Raw genomic sequence first — 25,344 nt, 5'->3', positions numbered from 1 at the left:
GTCACTGATGCAATGTCTCCTTCTGCAACAACCGCTGACTGTCATACTCCATTACTGCCAGTTGCATGAGATATAATGTCACATAATTAGTAAAATATAGCGCAATTCCATATAACATACAACAATAAAATGCAAAATAACAAAATACAAGATGATAGAATACTGGAAAATGCAATCCAACAGAATATAGCATAATTATATTTCTACACCCACACACATACACACACACATACATATATATATATATTTAGAAACGGGGGAAATAGTGAAATTTGAATTCAATACAAATCTGGGAATATGCCCACATTAAACCAATGAGAGGTGTGATTATATGTGCATATTTTTATTTTTTTGTGTTTATGAATATACTCTGTGTAGGTAAGGAAAGCTGTGCCTGTGTATGTCCAGGGTTAGTCAAAGCAGAGGTTCCTGGAGTCAAATTGTCTGTGGAGTCTAAGGGGTGAAAGAGTAAATGTCTTATCACTTTGCATTTGAATTGAGGCCTTGTGAGGGGTTTTAATTTACAAGTAAACAGAGTAGATTTGAAATTTAAATTTGGTGTTGCGTTAAAATTTATGCGCAGCTATTGCATTTCAAAAGAGTTTCAAAGAACATTTTCATCTTACAGGAGATTCGTGAGATGCAAAATAAAGGTAACATAGGAACATGGAAGGTTTTAAAATTTGAGACACCCATGGTTAAAGGGGTTTGTCAAGACAATGGAAAATGAACATGAAAGGGAAAAAAGTATTTAGGAACGCAGCCTTTAAGCTGCAGTGAATTGCCGGGGAAGGGAGGCGGGAGTCGGGAGGCGGGAGGCGGGGGGCGGGAGGCGGGAGGCGGGGGCCGTGGGGGCGGGGATGTCTCATTGAAGGCCAGCTCCTTTGTTTTGGCTGTGAAAGGTTTTTAATTATAGAAAGTAACAGCCCTAGTCCAGGAGGATAATGGTCCTGTGAAACAGTTTGTTTGAATCTCCTTTTGGAAAACCACATCAGCACGTGCTCTTTCTGGGAAGCTGTAGATTGTACTTCTGTTTGCAGTCGAAGGCAATTTCTTGACTTGGGTAATATTTCCTGGATATTTCAGTTAAGACTCTATAAGGGCTGTTGTCAAAAAGATAGTTCATTGTGGAGCTTTGGTGAAAGTTAAATTAAAGCGTGAGCTAATTCTTTCGGCCTGTCACATTGTTTGTTCAGGAACAACAGATATCATTGTTCTAATATGAAGAGCCCATAAATAACTCCGACGAATTACGGAATCATACTTCCACCACTGGTTCCCTGATCTGTCAGGGAAAGGTCACTGGAGTCACAGTTGGCAGCATCCTGTTGGTGAAGCTGCTAGAATGTAAGAGGAAGAATTAATACTGGAATAAACCAAAATCATTAATAATCACAATAACCAATCAATGAATTATCTCCTCTCCCACCACCCCGCTACCCCACCCCACCCTTACGCACACGACCCAAAGTTTCTAACAATGAAACCATCATGCCTATGAAAACACTGGCTCTTAGGGGGAAATTAAACGTGCTAAAATAGAACGCTGTAAGAATTTACTGAAGAACACTTAACATCCCCAGATAGACATGGCTGCTCAGCATATTAAGAGTTGACGATTACCAGATGAACATTGCACAGCCTTGAGAGTCAGGCTGAAGACACAGGTAGGACATGAAATAGATTAAGTGTACTCCCCTGTCACATAGGGAAGGGGCAGATGGTTTTAGCTTAGATATGGGAAGACATACAATGGACAAAGAGGGGGCTTTGGTGAAACACAAACAGTCTTGAGCTGTGAGAACCAAGGTCTTTGTTATACGCATTTTAATTTTGATAGGATAACATAATTATACATACCTCCTTTAGAATAATTGGTTAGCAAAATCACATGTTTATGTATTCAATCGGATAGGGTTAGCATGAGACCGGTGTGGATGTATTCAAATGTACTCAAATGTATTATGATAAGAAAAAGTACAAAAGTAATGAAATGTAATCAATCTGGGAGCTGGGTCTTCATTCTTAGAAATGATTGCAGCTCCCTTGTATATGCTTGAATAAAACCGGTTATAGGAAGCCTGAGACTCTGTGGTCTCTGTGTGATTGGAGAGTGTAACTTCTCCTCTTCAACTTTGCGGGATCGGAGGGTGTACCCTTCTGCACTGACTATAGCCGAACTCGAGGTGTTTCCACTTACTGACAGCCAGATCACCACTTACCGGACTCAGGACACCACCGAAGATAAAGTGAGGTGAGAGCATCCTTACACATGGCAGCAGATCATTGAGATTGAGGATGGAAAAGGGCGCCTTCAAATATCCAACTCCCCTTTTACAGAGCGGACAGCGGCAATGTGGCGACTCAGCATCTGGGCTGCGTCAGGTAGCTGAAGCCTTGAAATATTTCAACTGATGAACTTAGTCGAGGTCTGTAGATCTGTAGAGAAACGACTTTGTCAAACTCTGCTTCATCTAAATTACCAAGAGAATATTTCCACAGTCGAAACTCGGGCTGCGTGTCTGAGTGTTGCCGGTAACGGTATAAATTATATCTGCCCTAAGTTGTATCATAGATATGGCTTAAATTCAGCGTAGCTGCTTCTGTCTTGGCATCTGAGGAGAGCGACTGAGTAATATAACCCCTGTGAATCATATTTGAAAAACAGGGCCCATCGGGAAAAAATATTGACTCACGGATGTTTAAAATTCAGATTCAATCCATACTTTGGAAATTAGAGGTAAAATGAAACCTGTTTAGTCCAGATTTACCCTTCAGTAATGATGCCTGCGGTGCATGACTGCGCTCCCTGGGACAAAGAGCTATGGAAAGCAATTCCACACCTGCACAAAAAACCTGCTTTGGACTGTGTGTCTGAGCTCCCATCTGTTGGCGGGCGTGCGCAATCGCACCAGTGCAGCATCTCAAACAAGATGCGAGAGGAAACCAAATAAACCTTGAATAAGGTTGTCACCAACAGTTTCCAGAAGCGGCCGAGAGAACAAACTTCAGAATCCAATTAGAGCGGCACCACCTATCAATCTGCCAGTTAAACTCTCCTTCCTGTTTCTAATCAACTAGTTCTGTCATTAAAATCAGAGATCTATGTTCAGATAATCTCCAAGGAAGAGCGTGCTGAAACCCAACCTCCATTAAACCTGAGCGACAGCATCTTACAGAGCCTGAGACAGGGGTCACGGCAATTGGGCAATCTACCAATCGCAAAGTGAATCGCGGAGCTGGAGGGAAGCGAACAAAGGGAAACTGAACAGAATAGATTAATTAGAAGTAAAAACAGAGAAACCAGAGGAAATAAAACGTATAGCTTAATAAAATTTATTCAATTGAACGATGCAACTGATTGAATGAAAAGAAGATGTGGTCAATGTCCCTGAGTGAGGGTTGTCTCGGTGGATCAGCTCAGTGCCTGTCTGTCCTCAATGGTTAAATCCGTTTTCTTCTCCTCCTTTCTCTCTCTTTTCTTCCTATATCTCTTTTTGCTGTCTCTTTCAATAGTTTCTTGAATATCTGTTCAAGTATTATTACTGCACCTTATCTCTCGCTCTTTTGCGCTACATGTTCTGGTTTACGTCTTTACTCTTCCTTTTTCACCGTCTATGTTTCCAGCTCTCTTTATTTCCGACGCTCTTTAAATATTTCTTCTATTTTTTTTTATTTTGGCACTCATATCTTCTACCTTCGGATCATTTTTTAACCGCGCCACTCGCAATGCTGATAGTCCAAACACAGTAGAGCGGCTGTCCCACTCGGTGCAGGTTTCTGTACGAGCTCCCCATATGTTTGTTACACTGTGCCTCGCGGCGCAGAGATAGGTGGCGGTGTCTGTAACTTGGGCATCGCTCACAGTCAGGACACTGAGTTTGCTGCCTTCACTGATTGAAGCCGTGATCCTCCCTTGTTGACCGGTTCCCATTGTGGCCATCACCAGATACTGGGGTGGCTGATTCGGGAGCTGTTTGTACCAATATACGATCTTTAACGATGTGGTGCGGGTGCAGTGCATGTTTACGATTTCCGCTTCCCTAACGACCACCTGCCCAGGGATCTGCACCACCTCATCCTTACCGGCCACCTCCGTGCAGATCCGAGTGAAAAGCAGCAAACAGATTATGTAAATTCTGAGCATTGTCAGATCACATGAAATACCGGCTGAAACAATTGTCCAGGGAGGTCAAGTTAGAAGCAGGAGATGGATATTATATTCAGCAGAATTAGCTACACACGGGCTTCAGGTCCAACTCAGAGGCGCCTTATTGTCGAGCGAACATAAGAAGCTCAGTCTTGGGGTTTACCCGCCCACACTCAGCGTGTCATACTGACACCAGCTCACCCTGTCTGTGAGCTCGCTTCGGTCCGCCCACATTCAATTTTCTCATTGGTTCACACTGCTCTCTCATGGCATGTACCGGTAAGTACGTGAGTTTCCGCCAAGCTACAGTACACATTATAGTTAGATAGACAAATTAGAACAGCGATTCCCTCCCTCCTACAATAATTTTCTTATCGGGGGAGACCCTACATCTCGCCTTCAACTGCAGCATCCAACGATTCCAGTGCATTCTCCTTCCGCATTCTGACTGAAGCTTTATTCCACATTGCGATCACTCTCAGTGTGACACCAGGAAGGTTTGCCCGAAAGTCTCCTTTAATATTGTGAACCCGTGTGCTTCCCGACTTGGATGCAGTGCGAACTTTTTTTTTCAAATATTAACAACATGCCAACAGTAATAGCAACATTGACAGCTCATTATAATGAATTACGTTAAACAATATAAAACATGTTATGAATATTAAAATATGTTTTGTTTCCACATGTGTTCCTTTAATGACATTTTCTTCAATAAAGTTGTTCTCAGTCTGGAATTCTCCCCAACACTGATCACAACAGTCTCCTACTGCCCTCTGGTGGCGGTGACTGAAACTACAAGATGCAGCTTTCCAGCACTTGTCAGCCTTCCGGATTCAAGATTGCATTTAACAATTTTTCTACAGCACTTTTTTCTTCTTTCTATGTTTTCTCTTTGCATTTTGGATGGAAACTCGAAGGGATGAATCTGCTTTCCTTAAGTACACCTCCGCCAGAGCTACATTTCGTTTCCTTACTTGCCCCATTACATTTTTCCTTTGGGCCACTTCTCCTGTAACCTTTAACCTATCCTGCCAGCCACCGTATCACTGACCTACCATTTTCTTCTTTATGTATTCCCGCCTATACCTGCCTCCCTAATTATTTACAACCTGTTACATCTACAGGTTTTTTCCAGTTATGATGAATATCATCGACTAAATCTGTTTCTGTCTCTCCAAAGCTGCAAACCTGCTGAATTTCTCCAGAGTTTTGTATTTTCACGTCAAACGCTATGCAGTTCCTGCCGTGCACCAGTTCATTTGATCATTCGGAATGAGGGAGACCATGCGGCCAATCATTCGCAGATGTTTTAACCCTTCCCCCACGGTGCCCCAAATACTTCCTTGAACTCTGTAGGAGTCTTGACGTCTTCCATTCCAGCTGGGAATTTATTTCACAAATTCGAAACCTTCTGTTAGTAAGAAGGATTTCTCTATTATACCTTTTTTGCTTTGAACTCCTTTCCCCCAGTTCGACTCAACAATTCAGTTTACAGTAAACTTGCGGGATATGTTTTCAACACATGAACTATCTGATATTGATCTAAGCGCATTTGCAGTCAGGCACACGGATAGGACGTTGATTGATAAAATGACATGTCCTTCAGCAGCGGGGCACGACGGCTGGAACCTGTCTGCTTGGGATAGTTTATTTCACAGAAAGAAGTGCGGGATCACTGAGACAGCAAGTGCGGACAGCACGACAATTTATCGAAGGCGGACACTACATAGGATAACGCCACCTGTTAAAGGCCCTCCCAGAACTTTCCGTTTGCTACTTTCCCTATGACCCTCCTGAGGACAGCGGCTGAGTGACAGAATCTCCATGACTCAGAATAACAGGAAAGATCAAACAGGCGGGTGATTAAAATTCACATTTGAACCGTTTTGGAAATGAGAGGAAAAGAAAAATGTGTTTGACCCTCCACTATCGAATCACCATCATTTCACAAAGGACAATAACTTGACTAGTGCCATCAGCAGGAGAATGGGGGTTTTACTCAGAAGGACACACCTGCTGTGAAGTGATAGAGTTATCAGGAATAATAAGAGATGGTTCCGCATTTCGCTGCCTTTGTCTGTAACTCTGCAGTGAGCTCCTCTGTCGCAGCAGTAACACAGATTCCCAGCCCCACGGTGCTATCTGTGATACTGGAGAGATTGTTGCCGCTATTTCCTCGTTGCCATTCATTGGGTCAGCAGAGCAGAGGGGTGCCATTGCCCTGCCTTTTCCCCATCCCCTGACACATTGTTTCCATTCAAATAATCATCTAATGCCCTCTTGAATACCTCGATTGAACCAACCTCCACCACACTTGCAACGGTGCTGTTCCTACCGGGAATGTTATAATTTCTTGTTGGTTAAATGAATAGGTTGAAGACTCTGCCTGTAATGTTTCTGATAACAGTCGAGATGATAAATTTCAAGCACAGTTCTGTCATATCCTGTACCAGTGAATACTCTCAGAGCCTCTGGTGATTACGTTTTACTGCATTTCATTCGATTGTCCCTCCTGTGTAAGGTACCGCTGTGACTGGTGGATTACAGTCTCTCCACCGAAAGCTGCTGATACAAATGAGAAGAAACATGTTCTGTTGGCAAACACTATTCTCAGCAAAGTCCTCACCTAAAATCAAAACCGTGAAGCTATAATTCCATTCATTGCGTTTTCCTGGTTCCTGAACACGTTGGATCAGGAATATTGCTGGAGAATTGATTAAATTGGGGATCATTGAGATTTACAATCAAAGATATTTTTTATGGTAAATAACTTTCATATTGTTAACGAGGGCAAGGGAGCAAACCGACGCCGATGGATTCTTTCCATTGACATGCCCTCTGGAGCCAGGTTTCTCACTTTTCCTCATCAATAAAAGATACAACTGTCTCCCCAACTCGGGGTTCCAAGGAAGAGTCACATTGAACTCGAAACGTTAACTCTGTTTCTGTCTCCATAGATGCTGCCAGAACTGCTGTGTCTTTCCAGCACTTCCTGTTTTTGTTTCAGATCTCCAGCATCCACAGTGTATTGCTTTTATACAAGGATGGGCAAGGATGGGGACTGAGCACTTCAATTGGTTTGGGGCTGCGATTTCTGCTGAATTTAATTCGAGCCCAGAAAATGATTAGACGCCGCATTTGGTTTTGGAAACGAATGTCGTGACATAAAATGGAGAGTTTCTGAGGCCTGTTGTTGTCCTCTTCTACAACAGTAACAGGCTTCTAATCCTGAAGACTCCTCAGGGAATGGAATGTAAAAACAACTCTTGGATATTTTCAATGAATCAAATAATTACGATGGACTAGAGGGCCGCCTGGGCGGCTAAATATTTGTTTTTCAAACGTGTCTGTGAGGGACAGGCAGAGGGAGAAGCACATTGAGAGGCAGAGAGGAACAAAAATTGTGGGAGAGACAATGGCAGAAACAGAGATGGAGATATAAGGAGAGAGACCGAGTGAGGGGCAGAGAGGTAAACGCAGATGGAGATATAGAGAGAAAAAGGGGAGGAAAGAGAACGAGACAATTGAAGGAGAGAGATGGAGATAAGCAGAGAGAGATAACAGAGGGAGAGACATAAAGAGAAATGAGAGAAAGGGAGAGAGAGAGATTTAGGGGGAGGCAATGGCCTAGTGGCTTTGTCGCTGCACAAGTAGTTCAGAGAGCCAAGGTTTACCCCCGGTAATGCTCTGGGGGTGCGGGTTAGAATCTCGCCATAGCAGATGGTGCAATTTGAATTCAATAAAAAAAAAACCTTGAATTAAACGCCTAATGATGACCATGAAACTATTGCCGATTGTCATAAAAACCCATTTGGGTCACTATGCCCTTTAGGGAAGGAAATCTGCTGTCCTTACCTGGTCTGGCCCATATGTGACTCAAGACCTGCAGCAATGTGGTCAACTCTTAAATGCCCTCTGGACAAGGGCAATTAGGGATGAGCAATAAATGCTGGCCTAGCCAGCGACGCTCTCATCTCATGAATGAATAAAAAAAGCTGAAGATACAGTGAAGGGAACAGATGCAGCAACATGAAGACATACAAACTGAGAAATGAAGAGAAAAAAATTAAAAATATAGTGATTGAATCAGAGGGAGAGACTGTGATAGAAATGGAGACAAAGAGAGGAAAACAGATGGAGATACGGGGAGATAAACAGGAGGAAAGGAAAGGATAGAAATCAGTGAGATAAACAGTCCGAGAAACAGTGAGAGAAATGAGGGAGAATGGAGACAGGGAGGGAGATGAAGACACAGTGAAGGGAACAGATGCAGAAATATGAAGACAATACAGATTGAGCAACGAAGAGAGACAAAACAAGAGAAACCGGCATAGACTGTGAGGGAATCTAAGGGATATAGTGAGAAGAACAATGCTCGAAAGGGAGGCAGGAATTCCAGGAAGTCAAAGAAAAATAAGATAACATAGCAGGTGATAGGGAAAGGATGATTTCCGAGAGGCACTTGGCCTCCTAGATTAGTAGAGCAGTTTCATAACCACCATTTTACCGTGCCCGTACCCGCTGCAGTGAGTGCACAGAGACAACCAGGGAGCTGCAATTACTGGAGCATGATATTGTTGCATGATTATGTCGCATTTCTCGAGTTCTTATTATTATTATAATGTATCTTAGTGCAGGTGAACTTATACACGCGGGCTAATTCAAACTTTACTTTAAATCCCAGCGGTTCCCTTGTTTATTTTAATACCTCGGCCATTATTGGTTAAAAGAAGCTTGCTTTAACGAAATGAAACAACCGAGATCCCGATGGGATGATCCCGATGCCGATTATTAAATATCAACACAGACAAAGAATAGGACGCCTGCCATTGTTGGGATTTAAATTTAACTGTTTCCATTTTAATGCTGCCTCTGAGCTGCGGTTAAATAGTTTATCTATGGTAGCTGCTCCTGTTGATTGAGAACTTTTCTGAACTTATTGAAATGGGAGACTGGGATAAATTGGATTTTCTGCACTCTGAAATTAGGGAAATCGGGTGACAGAGAAAGAGGCAGAGAAAGCGTGTGTGACGGAGTGTCAGAAACAGCCAGAGGGGAGATACAGCCACAGAGACCGAAAGACGAAGTGAGCCAGAGAGATCCTGAGACCAAGGGAGATCGGGAAAAACCGAGAAAGACAGGGAGAAAGAGAAACTCAGAAGAAATAATCGGCCCAAAGCTAACACTGATTGGTGCCCAACTGTCATCAGTTCTGAGAGACCAGCCAATCCTGTCGCTGGGAAACGCCCCTCAGTTTCTCAGTAGGTGAAGCCTGCCCCTGATCTGAATTTCCTCTTTAATATCAGAACAGAAGTGTCAACATAGCTCAAATCTTATCTTATTTCTTCCGAACTCTAATCCTGTCACCATGTGCTCCCCATGTTCCTTACTGCTAATAATGATCTTGCTACCCGGTGAGTCAATGTTTAAATGGTCAGTGTCCGTTACTTGTGTTATCTTCACTCCCAGATATTTGATACATTCTGTGTTTTGTTGCAGGAACAAATGGTCAAGATTCAGTGTCCCAGGATCCCCCTGAATTAAAGGTTCTGGAAGGACAGAGCATAAAACTGGATTGTAATTACTCGACGGCTGCTGCCCCAAATCTGTTCTGGTACATCCAGTATCCCGGGGAAGCTCCGATATATTTGATGAAGATATATAGCTCAGGGAATGCAGATACGTCTCCGGATTTCCCAGACAGGTTTTCAGCTGTTTTGCACAAAGGAAACAAAACGGTACCTTTAAATATCACCGGGGCTCTTCTCTCCGACGGCGCCGTGTATTTCTGTGCCATGGAACCCACACTGCTGCAAAGATATAGGGGATGCCGTACAAAAACCCCACTGGGAGTTCCCGTTAGTGGTCAGCAGAGGGCGCTCTCACTGCTAAACTGAAGCAATATCTCAGCCTGTGAGGGTCACAGAGTCTTAAATAAAATATCAAAACAAACACAACGCTGAAGAAGAACTGGTGAGCAGCAACTGAGGAATTATATTAGCTGATTTTAACTTGCAACTATAGTAAAATTTAATTCCACAAATAAATTTGAATTGCGCTAACTCACATTTAGTCTTTTGATGATCGTTCATTGCTTGCCTGAACTCTTATGCAGCCCTTTCCCCATCTCCACTCTCTCCTTCTAGGCCCCTTTTGTCAAAGCCTGTACGTGGTGTCTATTTGATCAGATTATTTTGCTGGTTCAAAAACAGTTTATAGAAAACGAAGGCATTTCATCAGGTTGTGTTATCACTCTTTAAAACAAGCCCCGAGCACAGAGTTCCCGCAATGTTCATTCTCCTTTCGAGTGTCAAACTTTTTCTGACGCCATTAACAAACCAGTGCTTCTGAATTGTAATAATTTGACCAGGAGGTCGAGTCCCACCCCTGTCCCTAACCATGTAACCATTCCTCTTGAAAGGACATTGACTATAGCTCAGCTCGGGTTGTTTCCATTCGCTGACAGCGAGTTCCCAACTACAAGCCTTAAAGCATCACTGGATACACAAGGAAGTGAGGTGAGAGGATGCTGAGAAACATCAGAAGATACTTCATGGTGCAGATTACAACGAGTTCCTTCTAATCACAATTTACATTTTACAGAGCGGACAGCGACAATGCAGCCACCCAGCATCTAGGTTGAAATGGTTGTGGGGGCGGAGGGGATGGGGGGGAGGGGGGTGGGGTGGGTGGGGGGAGAGCGCGGGGGGGAGGGGGCTGTTGGGGGGGGAGGGTGCGGCGGGGGGAGGAGAGGTAATTATGGCAGGTAATTATGGAACAAACATTATGGAACACATTTCGTCTCATTTCCGAATCAAGGTTTCAATCCGAATTTTATACACCCTCCAGTCAGATAATTTACTGTTTGCGTATGCATTTCAGATCTGAGTCATGGAGATTTTTTCATTCAGCTACTGTCCTCAATTGCTTCGACGAAAGAGAAGTGGCTGCTTTAAGTATCATTTATGGGGTGAACTGTGTTTTATTCTGCTACTGGCTGGCCCCGATTGGCCTGTATTTACAGGGACAGTCTTACACCTGTTTTCAGGCAATTGGTGAGGCAAAAACATAGCAACAGCACCTTTCCGGCAGTCACATCTCTCTCCCTGAGCGGAGAAAGTTAACTTTGAAGAGTTGCTCCGAAGGAGGACTCGCAGCCGGAGTTTATGATGAAAATCAGTCTCATCCCTGTACTTTGGGCTGTGTCTGGCAGATCCTGTCTGATTGGGGCTTGCATCGAATCTCGGGCAGGCGCAGCCACAATGTTCAGCGGCGCTGTCAGCCGCTCAAACACAAACCGAGAGGAAACCACATTCACCTCGGATCAAACTGTCACCCAACTGTTTCCAACAGCGGCCGAGAAAACCAACTGCAGATTCCGGCTCGACCGACAGATCAACCACCAAATGAATCTACAGGTTAAACCGTCTTTCCTGTTCCTGTTTCCTGTTTTATTTCCCTTAAACTCAGGGTTCGATATTCAGATCAGCTCCGAGGAAGATGTTTGTGTTCCTCAAACCGGACAGCCTGACGTCACACCGACTGTCGGATGACGCCACAAAGTTTACAATGTGATGTCACACAGACAGACCTACGTCACATAGGCCGCAGAATTGCGTCACACTGGCAGTTACTCTGACGCATGAACACTCCCCTCCCCCACACTCCGTCAATGCTGAAGCTCCCTCAAAGCTTCACTTGGTGATCACAAGTCCCAGAGACCCGAATCCTCCAGGCAAAGTGTAACTGATGTTGGGCTCAGTTTGATTACACAACAGCGATGCCATCACCAGGTCCCTCTCTTGGCTTGAATCTTCTGATTCACCAATTGCCTGAAAACAGGTGTAAGACTGTCCCTGTAAATACAAATCGATAACATCCGACACATGAATCTGAGCTTCACTTTAGTGATTACATTCCTAGATATCTTACTCTTTCCAACGTATGAGGGTGATCTCTATTGCTGACAGCAATATTTCACTCATCAGATCCGTTATCTTCTGCTGGACTTTGCTATATTGTATTATCTTGTACGATGCTAAATTGTAATTTTAGTTCATTTTACAGGATACCTGCTGGGCCAGAATTTATTGCCTGTCCCTAACAGCCCTTGAGAAGGTGGCGGTGTGCTGCCTTCTCGAACCGTTGCAGTCCGTGTGGTGTAGGTGCATTCATGCTGCTGCTAGGAAGGGAGTTCCAGGATTTTGACACAGCGATAGTGAAGGAAAGGCGATATATTTCTAAGTCAAGATGGTGAGTGACTTGGAGGTGAAATTCCAGGCGGTGGTGTTCCCATCTATCTGTTGTCCTTGTCCTTCTAGGTGGTAGTCGTCGTGGGTTTGGATGGTGCTGTCTAAGGAGCCTTGATGAGTTCCTGCAGTGCATTTTGTAGATGGTACGCACTGTTGCTACTGTGCATCGTATTGGAGGGGTTGAATTTTTGTGGATGTGGTGACAATCAAGTGGGCTGCTTTGTCCTGGATGGTGTCAAGCTTCCTGGTTGTTGTTGGAGCTCCACTCATCCATGCAAGTGGGGAGTATTCCATCACACTCCTCACTTGTGCCTTGTAGATAGTGGACAGGCATTGATGTGTCAGGAGGTGAGTTACTTGCCGCAGGATTCCTAGCCTCTGACCTGCTCTTGTAGCCAGTATTTATATGCCTAGTCCAGTTCAGTTTCTGGTGAATAGTAGCCCCCAGGATGTGCATAGTGCGGGATTCAATGGTGGTAATGCCGTTGAACATCAAAGGGCGATGCGTGGATTCTCCCTTGTTGGAGATGGTCATTGCTTGTCACTTGTGTGGTGTGAATGTTACTTGCCACTTTTCAGCCCAAGCCTGGATGTTGTCCAGGCCTTGCTGCATTTGGACATGGACTGCTTCAGTATCTGAGGAGTCGCGAATTGCTGAACATTGTGCAATCATCAGCGTTCGCCCCCACTTCTGACCTTATGATGGAAGGAAGGCCATTAATGAAGCAGCTAAAATGGTTGGGCCTAGGACACTACCCTGAGGAACTCCTGTAGCTGAGATGCCTGACCTCCAACAACCACAACCATCCTCCTTTGTGTTAGGTATGACTCCAACCAGCGGAGAGTTTTCTCCTGATTCCCATTGACTGCAGTTTTGCTAGGGCTCCTTGAAGCCACACTCCATCAAATGCGGCCTTGATGTCAAGGGCAGTCACGCTCACCTCACTACCTCACCTGAAAAGCCGTCTAAAATTCAGTTACTGTCTGTCGAAGTCTACACCAGACACTGCGTGCTCTCTACGGCCCTTTCTGATCATGCTGTTTGGTAATTCTATATTTAAAGCGTCATTGTCTATTTCATGTGTTAAATTCAATTCCAGACTTTGACACATTCTTTGTTTTGTTACAGTAACGAGTGGTGTCAACCAAGTGTCCCAAGGTCCCTTTGTGTTAATTGTGTGGGAGAACAGACCGTAATGATCAGCTATAGTTACTCCGTGCCTGTGAGCTTTCTCTAACTCTGTTGGTACATCAAATTTTCGGTTAAGCTCCGAGACATTTACTGAAGAGCTATAACTCGGGTCGTGGAGCCGAGTCTCAAATTTTCCCAGGCCGGCTCTCTGCTGATTTGGACAAGGCCGAATGCAACAGTACAAATGTTTCAAAATAAACCTGTCAGTTTTTGTTCTCTGTGAGCTCGGGAGCAAACTAAAGTCACAGATAGACATCAAAACACTTATCTGAGCAGTGAATACTCGCTGATGTTTCTGTACGGGTTTTCGGCTTTTACCTGACACTGAGCCTCACAGCACTCTCCGCACTCAGGCCACTTATATTGAGATAACCGGACTTCTTAGATGCGTCAGCAGCTGCCAGATATCGTCCTGAGATTTCAACTATTTTCAGTCCTATTAGTTTGCTGATTACCCAACTTGCAGGTTGTGCCGGTTTCTGCCGATACCATTGCATACTGTATATCCACAATCTAACTGCACCGAGTCCCCTTCTGACGCAGTTAATGTCACCGGTGATTACGTTACTGGATCTGCACATAGTCCGCCTGTGAAAATAGATGAAGAAAAGAGCAGAAATTTAAAGAGAGTCGATCGACCTCTATGAGTGTTAGTAAATTCCAATTTATCAAACTATCTTTACCTACATTAATTCCCAGTACAAACTCTTTGGTCCAACCTGCTAATCTACCTTGATAAACATAATCCAGCGCTTACTGTCCAACAGAGCAGCCAGTATTATCAGAAACATGTCTGAGTGAATCTCTCTCAGTGAATGTGAGTGGAATGATCCAGAGATTGAGAAGGAGAGAGAGAACCCGGGCTCTGTGCATCTCATTGTTCCACCTACACACTGCAGGGGGCCAGGCCCATTGCTGCCATAAAACCATCAGTGCAGAAGTAGGCAATTCAGCCTACCAATCTGCTCCACCATTCAACGAGATCATGGCTGATCTTATAATACGCAACTCCACTTTCCTGCCTTTTCCCCATAAGCCTTGATTCTCTTACTGATTAAAAATCTGTCCTCAGCCTTGGATATATTTAACAGCCCAGCCTCTACAGTCCTCTGGGATAAAGAATTCCACAGATTCACCATTCCTGAGGGAAGAAATTCCTCTTCATCCCTGTCTTAAATGGGCGACCCCTCACTCTGAGAGACCTCAGTCATGGTACCATCCTTATTGGCTTTAGCTTTGATGACACGTGACTTTCTAATTAGCATGCTTGGGTTTGGCGCCCTCTGCTGGCGGATTATTTTCAATCCGTTCTAGAATTTGGACTATCGAGTGGATTTCGGGTTCATTGATTCACATATCAAAACACCAATGTCAGATATGTTCTCTTAGAAATCTAAATTGGATCTAATCAGGCTCGGTCCTTATTTTTGTTGATGTTTATGGCGGAAATCAATGATATTCCTTTATGAACCATTGTTTAGCCACCAAGGAAATACCATTTTTGTGAATGTCAAGGTGTTGGAGAAAGTAGATTGGGATGGTACCAGGGGAGATGACCTTCAATGTGAGCGGGCTAGAGAAGCAGTTATTAGTCTTCTTCTGCCAAATTATTAAAGGAGACATTTAATTGAAATATTGAAAATGATAAGAAATTTGATGTGGTATATTGTGTATAAATGTTTCCATTAGCAGAAAATTCGAAAATCCAAGACCACCATTTTGTGGGCAAAAAAGATAGGGAAAGATTATATTCACTTATTACAGTATAAACCAGGAAATACTGGAAACACGTAAAAAAGGCACGGCAATAATCATGGGTGATTTTAATATGCAGATGGACCGGACTAATGAAATTGGCAAGGGTAGCCTCGAGGGAGAGTTCATGGAGTGTATGAGAGGTTGTTTCTTGGAGCAATATGCTGTGGACCCAAACAGGGAGCGGGCTATTCTGGAATTGGTTTTGTGTAATGACATGGGATTAATTAATGATCTCATAGTAAAGGATCTTCTCGGGAAGAGTGACCATAGCATGCTAGAATTTCAAGTTCAGTTTGAGAGCGAGAAACCTGAGTCCCACATTAGTGTTCTGGAGTTAAACAAAGGTAACTACATAGGCATGAGGGCAGATGTGGCCCTTTTAGACTGGGCAGGAAGACGACAAAGTACGACAGTTGATGAACAGTGGCAGATATTTAAGGAGGTATTCAATTCCTCCCAAGTAAAATATATTTCACAGAGGAAGAAAGGTGGTAAGAGGGGGCAAAAAGCATCCACAGCTAAACAAGGAAGTTAAAGGCAAAAACTAAGGCATACCAAATTGCAAAGGTCAATGGCAGGCTGGAAGATTGGGAAACGTTTAAAGATCAACAAAGGGATACTGAAAAAATAATAAAAAGAGAAAAGGTAAATTATGAAAGAAAACTAGCGCAAAATGTAAAGACTGAGAGCAAAAGCTTCTACAAGTATATAAAAGGAAATAGAATAGCTAAAGCGAATGTTGGTACTTTGGGGGATGAGACTGGGGAGTTAATAGTGGAGAATGCAGAAATGTCAGAGACGCTTAATCAATATTTTGTCCCAGTTTTCACGGTGGAGGAGACTAGTGCCACCCGAATAGTAACAGGTAGTGCAGAGGGTATAGTCACGTCGCATATGTTGAGTTGGACAAGATCAAGAATTAATTAATGCGAATTGAGACATTTTTCTCATTTGCTGACCTTAAAGTGCATCGATCAGTCACGTTAATCTGCAATAGTTGCACCTTAAATATCGGGACTTTCCACAGGAGGTAATGAGCTGACACATCAGTCGACGTGGTTTCTTGATACATTAAGCCAGCATGGACCGGTAAAGGGTAAATCATCTTTAACTAACTTGCTTGAGTTTTTTGATGACATAGCAGCGATGGCTGATGAGCATAATGCTGCTGACGTGGGTTACATGGACTTCCAAAAGACATTTGATGAAGTGCCCCACAACGGACTTGTGAGAAAAGTTGGGTATCACTGGAATAAAATGGACGGTAACATCATGGATAGGGGATTGGCTGAGTGCCAGTAAACAAAGAGTAGTTTTGAATGGTTGTTTATCAGTCTCGGGGAAGAATTATAATGAAGTTCCCCAGTGATCGGTGCTGGTACGCCTGTTTCTCATGATATTTATTAATGAGCTAGGTTTGGTGTACAGGGCACAATTTCAAAATATGTGGACGATGCAAAATGTGGAAAGATTGTGAGCCATGAGGAGGATAGTGTAGAAATTCAAAACGACATAGAGAGGTTGGTGGAATGGGCAGACAAGTAACAGATGAAATTTAACACAGAGAAGTGAGAAGTTATTCATTTTGGTCGGAAGAACGCAGAGAGACAATATAAATTAAAGACTATGATTCCAAAGGGGCTACAGGAGCAGATGGGCCTGGATGTTGATCTGTATAAATTATTAAAAGGTGGTAGGACAAGTTGAGAGCCTGCTTAATATAGCATGCAGCATCTTGGACTTTATCAATAGGATAAAAGAGTATTAAAGCAAGCAGGCTATGTTAAACTTGTGTGACACGCTGCTTAGGCCTCAACTGGAGAATTGCATCCAATTCCGGGCACCACACTTTTGGAATAATTTGAAGGCATAAGAGAGGGCACAGGAAAGATTCATGGAAAATGTTCCTGAAGAGGAACTCCAGTTACGTATAAAGAGTGAAGAAGTTGGCTTTAAGCTCGTTGGAGAAGATAAAGTTTAGAGGAGATTTGATAGAGGTATTAAATATCATGAAGCGCCTGGATAGGGGAGATAGGGAGAAATTGTTCTCATTGGTTGAAAGATCGATACCCAGAGGGCACAAGTTTAAAGTAATCTGAAGAAGGAACAATGCAGACAAGAGGAAAAACCTTTTCACGCAGGGAGCTGTAAGAATCTGGAATGCACTGCCTAAATGTGCGGTGGATTGAGGAACAATTGATGCTTTCGAAAAGAAATCGGATCATTACCTGAAAAGGAAATAAAATGCTGGGCTACGGGGAAAGAGTGACAATAGGTTAATTGATTCTTCAGGGGTTCAGCACGGACACGATTGGCCGAATGACACCCTTCTGCGCTGATAGAATTCTATGATTCTATCATGGATATCAGATGCAGTCACTGAAAACGATATTTTCACAGCATCTGCAATAGCGAAGTCGGTCCAATAGATGGCAGTGAAACAGCGATGACTGGCATTTTATGAAACAGACACACAGTCTCAATCATTACTGCACTGGACCATCTCCCTGTTCATAATAAACTTGAGAGGTGTCAGCTGTGGCTCAGTTCATAGCACCCTCGCCTTTGAATCAGAGGGTTGTGGGTTCATGTCTTACTCCCGGAAACCAAGAACTGTGATTGTACTCGAACGAGTTGCAATCTGTGACTGTTGATAACTCGAAAGAGTTTCATAATAAACTTTTCTTGTGTCTGTATATATTACACTAATTCAAGTCTCTGATCATATTACAATAGGTCGTGTCTCAGTTGTTTCTGTAATAGGCCCAATCTCAGTTGTTAATACACCGGACCAAGGCCATATTACACTCGGCATTCCCTTCGTTATGACTGCATTGAGCCATGTCTTGGCTGATATGACAATCGGCCATGTCTCAGCTGTTACTCCACTAGTACTTGCCTCTGCTTATACTAAACCAGAACATGTTCCAGTTTGCATGACACGAGATCTGTCTCAGTTATTGCAATACTAGACCCTGCCACGTTTATACTAAACTAGTGGATGTCTCGGTTAATGCTGTACCAGTCTATGTCCCTGTTTATATTACATGATGCCCTGTCACTGTTATTATTGTTAATACAGTGTCTCTTTTATTGCTGCACTTGCCCACATCTCTGTTTATATTAATCCAGGCCCTTTGTTGGTAATTACTGCACTAGGTTCTGTCTCAGTTTACATTAGTCAAGGTCCTGTAAAATTACAGTATACCCCATGTCAGTTTCCTTTCACCAGATCCTGTCTCGGTTATTACTGAACTAGACCATGTTGCTGTTCATATTACACAAGACCCTGCCTCAATTATTACTGCACTCGGCACTGCCTCACTTTTTATTCCAGTAGATCATGTCCCTGTTTATATTACACTAGATGACGTCTTTGCTTATATTCTGTTAGACCGTATCTCAGTATGTATTTCACTGCCTGTCTCCGTTTATATTACGGTAGACCCTATTTCTGTTTATATTACACTGGACCTTGTCTCAGTTTTATTTTACATTGGACCCCGTCTCAGTTTATATTACACTGGACTCTGTCTCAGATTATATTGCATTAGACCCCGTCTCAGTTTATATTACACTAGGCGTTGCCTCGGTTTATATTGCACTAGACCCTGTCTCAGTTTATATTACTCTAGGCCCCGTCTCAGTTGAGATTGCACTAGACCCTGTCTCAGTTCATATTACACTAGACCCTGTCTCAGTTTATATTGCTCTAGACCCTGTCTCAGTTTATATTACACTAGACCCTGCCTCAGTTTATATTACACTAGACATTGTCTCAGTTTATATTAGAATAGACCCTGTCTTTGTTATTGCTGTGCAGACCATGTCCCTGTTTATATTACACAAGGCCAAGTCTGTTATTAATGTACTAAATCCTGGCTCAGCAATCGCTGAGACTAGGCCCAGTCTCGGTTTATATTGCTGTCGGTGTTGTATCAATAATTGGAGCAATCAGCCCTGTCTCAGTATTACTGCACCAGACCCTGACTTTATTTATATTGAAATGGATTATGTCTATGATAATATTACACCAGTTCCTGCCTCAGTTATTTCAGTGCTCGGCCTCGTCTCAGCTGTTCCGATTTCGGCCGTGGCTCTGGTTGCATTACCTACAGCAAAGTCTCTGGACCCAGTGTTTGTATATACAACGGTCAAGCCTGTCTTAGTTGTTGCTGCACGAGTTCATACATCTTATATTACACACACCCTGTCTCTGTTTTTATTCCAATAGATCATGTTTTTATTTATCTTACACGAGAGGCAATCTCAGTTATTACTGCACCAGGTCCTCTCTAGGAGTTTATTAATCTATGCGCCGGATCAATAATTACTGTCCTAGCCCCGAGAGTAGATTATTGATATGAAGCCAGGTACTTATTCAGTAATTTCTGCGCTAACCCTGCCTCAGTTATTTCTACACTAGGCCATGTCTCTGTTATTACTGCAGTGCTCTATGTCTCTGTGAGTTGGAGGGGTAATGTTATAAACAAAGATGTTGACGTGGGAATTTTTCTCTGGAGTTGGCCTAAAACGGGCGGTATTTGATGGCCCATTCTTTGCAGCATCTGACAGTTATTTTCATTTAGTTTCAGTCAGCAAAACTGTATATCAGGTGTCGCCTGTTATGTGTGTTGTATGCAAAAAAAAACATGCCTCTTGCTTATACCGTCATTTCTCAAAGATTAACGATGATCTTCACCAGAATGTTTCAATATTTAATTTTCTTTCACTCAAAATGTAACTACGGATGATTTAGTACTGTAAATGTTTATTGATAACATGTTTCGTTGTGCACTTTTGTTTAGGAAGTGATGTCATACTGACCGTGTCGTTACTAAGACGATCACATCCATCATCAAACTCACTGAAGGTCTCTTCTCTCTCTGTCTGAGGCAGCGTCTAACTCACTGAACCTCTTCTCTCTCTCTCTCTCTCTCTCTCCCCCTCTCTCTCTGTCTCTCTCCCTCTCCCTCTCTCTCCCTCTGTCCCTCTATCTCTCTCTCTCTCTGAGACAGTCTCTTACTCATTTCGAATCTGCTGTTATCTAATAACACTCTGAGGAGAAAATCCATTTTTTTCAGTAATTTCCCTTCATTTCTCTCAGTGACAACCTTCAGTCCATTCCCGCCTTCAGTGATTGTGTTCAAATGCAAAACTACGCATTTATTTGAGTTGCAGATTGTTTAACGATGTAACAATTTATTGATAACTATTCTGTTGTGTGCAATTGTTTATAAAATGATGTCAGACTGACTCTTTAGTTTCTGAGGTAGGTTTATCTGTCTCCGATGGTCAGTTGGAAAGTGAATTAAATCACATCGAGAATAACGAGCAGCTTATGAACACATGACCACTCAGCATCTCACAGAATTTCCTGATATATATCGAATGTGAGGTTGTTTCTTCAAATGATGGCAAAAATAAAACACTATCTATACCTGACATGAGATAAATACACCTGTAATTCCCCGGCTTATTATTCCTGCTGATGAGAAGAATTGGAACTCCTGCTGCTCTCCAGAGAAATTCCAATATTTCTGCTTCCACTGTTTTTATCGTTATCTTCACAAATTCCACCACAACCACTCGAATCATTTTTGCCTGATTGGTCTGTCTGTGTGTTGTATATTCAATGTAATCTTAACCAAATAAACCAGGATCAAGTGTAGCATAAGCAGAGAGCGGACCTGGTGTAATATAGGCAAAGATATGGACCAGTGCAGAATAACAAAGATGAGATCTCGTGCAATATAAAAAGAGATATTGGCTAATGAGGTAATGACAGAGACAGGGCCTGATGTAATGTAACCAATGATATGGGCTAGTGCAGTATTAATCGAGACAGGCTTGGTGTAATATAAATGGAAATATAAGCTGGTGCAGTAATAACAGTAACAGGACCTGGTGTAATAGAAACAGAGATATGGAGTAGTTTAGTAATTTGGAGAGACAGGACCTGGTCAAATATTATCAGAGAAATCGGCTGGTGCAGTAATAACAGGTACAAGACCTGGTCTAATACAGACAGAGGCATGTGCTAGTACAGTGATAACACGAACTTTCCCTGGGAGTAACATAACCAGAGAAATGGGCTAGTTCAGGAATAAGAGAGAGAGGGGACCTGGTATAACATTCGAGTAAACAGGTTTTTATGTAAGCATAATTGCAAAAATGCTTTGCATTAAACAACAAATGAAATAGGTCATCGTGGATCACTAACAGAAGCAGGGTCAACGTTAACAATATCAGAAACAGGTTCCTATTGAAAAGTGATAGGCACAAGGTTTTGAGAAATAATGAGAGAGGTTTGCATGTGAATTTCAATGGCAGGTCGGTTCTTAGTGCAGCCATTACAGAGACAGCGTTTTATACAATGAGATTGGACACAGAGAACAGATTAAAAACAGGGAAGTTGTGTGTAACAAATACAATGTTTGATGATAACAGGGGATGGCAGTTTGCACTGCGTCAATGAATACTCACTGGATCCAGTGTGATAACGGCACAGTCAGCACCTGATCCACCCAAATCGAAGTTGGGTCTGATATAATAGTGTGTGTGAGACAGCGCTAATTGATACAGTAGCAAATCTTTTGCCTAATGCCCAATAACAGAGTCAAGCACCACTGCAATATGAATGGGATGGAGTTAGTGTAATAACACTGACACGGTCTAGTGTGATAGCAAATAAAACATAACATTCTGGAATTACTCTGCAGGTCAGGCAGAATCTGTGGTGATAAACAGAGTGAACGTTACATGGCGATGACCCTTCAGCAGAACCGGGGTCATCGATTGGAAGCTTTAACTCTGCTTCTCTCCACAGCCACTGCACTCCCGAGTGGTACAGTTGGTGGTCCTCCTACTTTTGAGCTGAAAGATCTGTGTTCAAATTCCACTTCAGGCTCCGTTGGCCACGGGAAGAGTGTCCGTGTGACAGAACGCCGGTTTTTAATTAACCTCCAAAATCCTCCCGCCTCTCCACACTTTCCCCAAGGCTGCAAAGAATATGACGATCCGGAAAACAAACAGGCTCGACACCTGCTGTCTGACCTGTTGAGGATTTCCTGCATATTCAGTTTTTGTTTTAGATTTCTAGCATCTGTCATGTGTTGTCGTTGCACGAATGCAATGGGAACTGGGGATACATCATGTCAGCATTGACGAATTAGCATCACTTTTACCCCTGGGTCAAACGGTTGTGGGTTGAAGCCTCGATCCAGAGAGCTGACCATTTAATAACGCCCAGTGCTCACGGTGAGAATTTAAATGTTAGTCGTTCTGTTCTTTTATCCATTATTTTCTTACACTCAGGAGGAGGAATGAAAGACAGAGAAACTCAGGACAGTTTCTCCATCCAGCAAAGGACGGGTTCCTGGGACATTGTTGCTGCTTTGACCTTCCCGCCCTCTCCAAAAATACAAACAACATCTCCCTCCTTGGATTTGCAAAAGGAATTCTGACTGCCGGGCCCGGGCCAGACTGGGGCCTGGTCCAATAATAATCAAAGAGGCCGGCTCCAGTGTGTCAATAACAGAGGCTGCTGGTAATCTTACATAAAGAGAGGCAGGGGATCTAATAAACATCTGACTGTAATAGGTGTGAAAGTGTGAGGAAGTAATGATGTTTAGGGCCTCAGCGCAGGCTTCTGTGCTATGCTGAGTGACCCAGGGGTTTGTGTGGTAAAAACGGAGCGGAAACATCATGACAGAGGCCCGTGTGACTGACTCCACCTGACTGAGAGCTGTTATACCCAAGGGGAGGACAATCATTGCGGACTCCAGAGATTTCTGATATCTGCAGGGTCAATGCTGCATCTGTCAGAGGAACAGAAAATAATCTGCTCCCTCTCATTCTTACCAACAGTTCTCCATTTACACAGACACGCAAGGGCCGGACCCGGCAGCTTGTCGAAACCAATGTTTAAATCTTCAGCTTGAGACACATGATGACTGAAAGGATTAAACACCAAAACCTCACCAGAGGAACAATTCAGAGCCGTAAATGTTTAAGATGATCGTGCTTTCTACTAAACGAGCTCTATTCAGTGTTATTATTTTGTTCAAAGTAGTCGTTTGTAAACAGTAGTGAACTTCTGAATGATTCCTGACAATTATCGACACACACACACACTTAAGTACTGTCAAAAGACAGGATTAGCAGAAGACGAAAGCTGTGTAATTATTGCATTTTATTTGGGCTCAATGAGGGACAGAGGTAGATACAGGAAAGGTGCTGGGACAATGATATAGATGAGCATTTCAATTGACCCCATTCCCTGTAATCCTTCGAATTTTAACCACTTTAAGTATTTATAGAATTCATTTTATAAAGTTATTATTGGTCTGATTCCATCACCCTTTCAAGTTGTGCATTCCAGTTCAGAACAACTGGCCGTGTTAAAAAAATAAGCAATTATCCTCCTGTCTTCCTGTTCAATAAAGTAAATTTGCGTCCCCTGGTTACCGACCCTCCTACCAATTGAAATAGTCTCTCTTTATTCACACTATCGAAACATTCATGATTTTGAACGCTTCCATTTAATAGACACACAGAGAGGTGGACAGAGATACACAGAGAGATAGACAGAGATAAAACTAAGGGAAGGAGACTTAAAATGAAAAAGTGAGACGGAATGTTGCAGAGAAACAGAGGAGACAAGTTTCGAGGGAAAGTGTATGTGCAGTGAAGTGTGTGTGCGTGGCGGGTGGCGGGGGGCGGTGTTGGTGGGGTGTGGAGGGGGAGTTAGAGTGGGGGCCGGTGGTGGAGCATGACAACGAAAAATGAAAGGTAGCAAGATCTCATTTCCCTGTTTCAGGGACTCGAGGGAGGACCATCCAGTGATGTCCTGGAAATGGAAGCTCTAAACGGATCACACAGGCTCATTTGTAAATGTCACCGCAATGTGATCTGTGTGACTCTGCCCTGACTCTGTGGCCAGATATAGGCCGCCTTGACAGATGTTCTCACCAGATTGTGGCCCCTGATTTATTTTCTGCTCAGAAGTGAGATGTGCGGTTTGGAACCGGCAGCAGACAAACAGGAAGTTGTGTTACCTGAGAATGAAGCAGCAGGCGTCAGTTTCATGTTATCACCGTGAACAGTCTTCCTGCCTGTGAGTGTGAACTCACTCTAACAGCATCAAGAGCAACCACACAGATTGCTGCCGGTCTCAGCATTGCATTCGCCTCCATTCCCAATTTAAACAATTAAATAAATGAGGTTATTTTGGTTATAACATATTAACCGAATACGAGATGGATTGAAGGTTATCACTGGGAGAAAAGAGGGGAAATTAAAACAATAATACCGCTCACAGGGGGTTATTCTAAAATGGAAAATTTTAAGAGGGTTTGGTGCTGCCTGAGAGAAAGAGAGAGGAGAGGTTAAGTGAGTGAGCTGGTGCCTTTATGGCACTGAATTTTCCTCTGATGATCTTGTGGCGCTTAATCTTTTCAGTGGTAATGTGCCTTAAGGAAAAGATTTAAAGATTGGTTCCTCGTAGCTGCCAGATCCGGCCCTTGTAAGTCTGTGTAAGTGAGCGAAGTGAAGTCTGAGAGAGAGAAGAGAGGTTAACTGATTTAGGTGTAGTCTGAGACAGAGGCAGAGAGGGAAGAAGTTCAGTGAGTCATTTGAAAGGTGTATTTTCCGTGACAACGAATGGCCAGCTTGACATTACGTTCCAGAGCACGCAAGACGATCCATTGCCGAAAAATATTAACGGAAGCATAAGGAGCGTATAGATATGTTCTCAATAAACTATCGTAACGTGCTGAAAAATAATTACAATGTCTTTTGCAAACAATGAAGCATGATATGTTCCAGACGTACCCGAATCCACAGCCACACATACAGCTGCGCACATTCACACACAGACACACAGACACACATACAGACACACACAGAGACACACACACATATGCACACACACACATACACACACACCTTTCATTAACAAGGACATTGGTTATTAGGAGCCTGCGGCCGCC

At 43.1% G+C, this 25,344-nt stretch overlaps 1 pseudogene; it reads left to right on the top strand.

Moving 5' to 3' along the window:
• Positions 1 to 16,498: 16,498 nt before the first annotated feature.
• Positions 16,499 to 25,344, top strand: part of LOC144697862 (Ig heavy chain C region-like) — a 57,888-nt pseudogene continuing 49,042 nt past the window's right edge.

This window comes from Cetorhinus maximus, chromosome 23, assembly GCF_964194155.1.
Source record: "Cetorhinus maximus chromosome 23, sCetMax3.hap1.1, whole genome shotgun sequence".
NCBI classification, from domain to species: Eukaryota; Metazoa; Chordata; class Chondrichthyes; order Lamniformes; family Cetorhinidae; genus Cetorhinus; species Cetorhinus maximus.
This window is presented reverse-complemented; position numbering and strand designations above follow the sequence as displayed.